This window comes from Ambystoma mexicanum, chromosome 7q (assembly GCF_040938575.1).
Source record: "Ambystoma mexicanum isolate Mex_15411 chromosome 7q, UKY_AmexF1_1, whole genome shotgun sequence".
Classification (NCBI taxonomy): domain Eukaryota; kingdom Metazoa; phylum Chordata; class Amphibia; order Caudata; family Ambystomatidae; genus Ambystoma; species Ambystoma mexicanum.
In genome coordinates this window covers 95130496-95134233 of record NC_090941.1, presented here as the reverse complement: position 1 = coordinate 95134233, position 3738 = coordinate 95130496, and the positions used below count along the sequence as shown (strand labels likewise).

Genomic DNA, 3738 nt, shown 5'->3' with positions numbered 1-3738 from the left:
GCGCGAACCCGAGCCCGCTATTTAATAATCTAGATAAAAGACTTTCCTAGATTAGAACTTTGACACTATTACAGTGGCTTGAAACGGGTGCACTAGAGGTCCAGAATTGTCAGTTTCAACATGACAAACTAGGACAGGCTTGTGCAAGTGGCATTTGTCTGATCCAAGCATTAGTTCATCCTCCCACCCTGTCTGAACCCATTTAATTTGATGCAGTTTACTTTTTCAACTCAAAACGCTTCTTTAATTGCTGCACCTAATGGCTTACAACCTTTAATATGCAAACCTTGTTCTATACCTTTTTCTTAGGGTTTTTTCACCTACGGGTTAGCATTTGTTGGCCTCTCCTTCCAACTTGATCCCACACCGTCGAAGACTCGAAGATTTGGAATATTCCCTATCCTTATCTATTATAGAGTCGATTGCAGACACGATTAGAGGCTAAAACATTCTACAATTTAAGGTTGGTAATAGAAGGGGTAACATATTGATCTGCTCTCTGTGGAGACAGGGGACACTGCGTTCTAGCAATCGAAGTCTGAGATAATCTAGTGATATCTCTTTTAGCTTCTTATTTTTGTCTTTTGTAGATGTAAATTTATTTGCATCACCAGTCCTGTTTGGGTGGCGGATCGAAACAAACACATTTTTCGGCACCACTTCTGGACCAACTTAGGTGAATATATATATATATCCCCAGGTTTTATTTCCATGGCTAGAGGCATCGAAAATTAGGAGGCTCACTCATTATACTCTGTATTTTAACAAAGTTTTTTTTCTGTTTTTTCTATTTTGTCTGTTTTAATGTGTTTCATTAAGGGTCAACGTCTCCCACAGACTTTCAGATCTACAATCAAGCTCTTATGAATTGTACAAAGTTTTACCTGCAAGAACTACTGAATGATAGACAAAAAATTTAAGCATTAGTTCGTTCCAGGTTTTTATTTGCAATATTTAGTGCGCCCTGAGGAAGGCGACTACTGACTCGCTCAATGGAGCCAGATAGGTTGAATTCGCCGAAACTGTTATGATATTTTAAGATCATGTATGCACAGTAGGCACGTAGCACTTTTTTTGCATTTAGTACTTTATTTCTTTGTTAACAACTTGGCACTTAGCACTTGGTTGCACTTAGCACTTTATTCAATTGTTAACTATTTGCCCTCTCCATAGCACTTTGACTATTTGGATGGAATTTAAAATGAGACAGCGATGCTTCACCTTGAGTAACATGAGGTTACGAATTGTGGCAACTAAACTGCTATTGAATGGCTTGAGGCATTAGATTTGACAAGTATTTTATAATCAATTCATCGATTTTATTGTTGATTTGATGTTTATATATTATGCAATTTTATAATGGTAATAAATTACTAATTAAAAATGATAATGTGAATATTTATGACTGGGCTCTCCTTTTCTTCCTCGCCTCTATTTCCATAATTGAGTACTCAAATTAATACAGTACTCCTCCATGTGAACTCCCTTTTTCCCTTCGGGATCTTTTTTTGTAATTTTGTTGTTCCCCAGTTCCATGGCATAGGGGTTACCCATCCGTTGTGATATAGTACATGCATACTTGCCAACATGACATTGCAATATAAAGGTGCTTACAAAGTCTTGTTTTTCTTTGCATTTTGGGAGTTGTACTTGCAGTTTCTCCATTAGAAAAGTTGGAGTTCAATCCCCAGAAAGCATAGAAGAAACTAGAACTGCATTAGCACCTATAGTTTGGAATGGGCTATGGTAGCAAGTATGCATGTACTGTGTATAAATTGAACTTCCACACACTAAGTAGCACTTGCACATTTTGGAGAAATGTCTTGCATCTGAATTGTTGTTTGTTTTAGAAAGAAGTTACACACAGTGCTGCTGTAAATGATATATGCTTTTCGTAACTGTAGTGATAATTCTCCTAAAAATAACTTGTTTTAGACGCTCAGTATTTTAAATTTTTCAATTAATTTTAATGTGACACTTTTTAATGTTGCAGTGTAGGTCTGGTTACTTTTTGTTTGCTTTCTGGGACTTGTACTATGAGTTGTGTAATGGGAGAAGCGGTATTCGAAATCATAGATGTAAAGAAATAAACCAAGACATGATATGCAGCTATAGTTTGGAATCGGTCATGTTGGCAAGTGTGCATGTACTGCCAACTTTTTAAACTTCCATGGAGCAAGTGCTACTTAAAATGCTGTACATATCTTATTTATCTGCTTTTCCTTTAGAAAAAAAGTTGCAGACAGTGCTGCTATAAATGCTCATATGCATTTTTTTTACTTTTAGGGAAATGTTCCTAAACGGAAACTTTTTAAAACATACAACATTGTAAGTAACTGTAACTTCATATGAGCAGGTGCTAAATGCTGCATTACATGGCATTTGGTAGAGTGGTTAAAAGGAGAATATGCTTATTGAGAAGCTTATTAGACGGTAAGTGACAGGAATCCTGCATACATACATTTGTAAAAGAGTTGATAAAAATAATTTAATAATATAAGCATACGTGTGCTATGTCTTGTTAGAGGCAGATGTTTTGAATGTGCAGATAGAAATCCTGGAGAGTTTTCCAGTAATTTCTGATGCAGGTGGCTGTGAGCAACAGGAGACTTTTGCTCCGAGAGTTCAGGAGTATATCTCAAGTGTTGAACTGAGATGACAGGGTTACATGTAGAGTTTAAGGGAGTGATTGGTGGATGGATGTGTGAATGTTTGAAAGCAGCCAATGAGGGAGTTTTACAAACATGAAAGTGGAAAGGGTAGAAGGGCTGCCCTGTGCTATGGCATCTGTGGACACTGCGGTAGTACGCGGATGCCAAGTTCCACATGTAGGTCTCTTAAGGATGCCTGGCATGGAAAGGGGACTGCACTGACCGCAAACAGTTGTAGATGTCCGTGGCAATCAGGGGATAAGCCCATCAGGTTTTCTGGGTGTGGTGTCTGGTGTGTAGGAAGACTTGGTAGCAAGAGTTATCTTTGATGTGTGCAATGAAGATGGCTTTGACTATGGCATTGAGAAAGCAAATTGTCTGGATTGTGGGAGACTCCTGGATCAATTGGCTGAAGGTGTATTCTGAGCACTGTGGATTGTCTGACAATCTTGGATTTAATGAATTTCAAGTTTCATGGTACGGAGTGGGTGGAATTCCTCCCATTTTGTAAGTATATGGTTAGCTTAAAGCATCTGAACATCATTGTAGTGCACTGCGGATGCTACAGTTTGGGCTATGTTACTGGAATTACATTACAATTTGCAATGAAGGAAACATTTTGAAAGTTTATGGAACTGTTTCCACATTCAAAAATAATGTTTTCACAGATAGCTGAGAGATAAATGTGGATGCATTTGAATGTATTTTGTCCACAAATTGAGAAAGCAAGGCGTAATGTGAATAAAGTTGTATGCGCTTTTTTGCGGGATGTTGGGATGACATCTTTCCATAATGAAAATATTAAATTTGATATTGTCAATATTTTTCAAAGAGATGGAGTGCATCTCACTAATGTCCAAATCAGATTTTTCTTGAAAACGTTCAAAATACATTGAAGCCGTTTTTGTGAACATGCAGAATATGGATTGAACTATCCTTTAGTAGTTGTTGTAAAGAAAAAGGAAAAACAGAAAGAAAATGAGAAGTACTTTTTTGTAGAAGTTAGAACAAATAATTAAGTTCAGTAGAATAATTGTTAGTTGAGTACATAAACCCAATGATTTATAAAATATATAAAAGCCGTAAA

General features: G+C 36.9%; 1 long non-coding RNA gene across 1 annotated transcript; it reads left to right on the top strand.

Annotated features, from left to right (window-relative positions):
- The first annotated feature begins 210 nt into the window (after window positions 1-210).
- Window positions 211-1551, top strand: LOC138527832 (uncharacterized). Its single transcript, XR_011284057.1, has 3 exons — window positions 211-463; window positions 591-676; window positions 820-1551. It is a non-coding gene; the product is annotated as an uncharacterized lncRNA (long non-coding RNA).
- Window positions 1552-3738: the final 2187 nt, after the last annotated feature.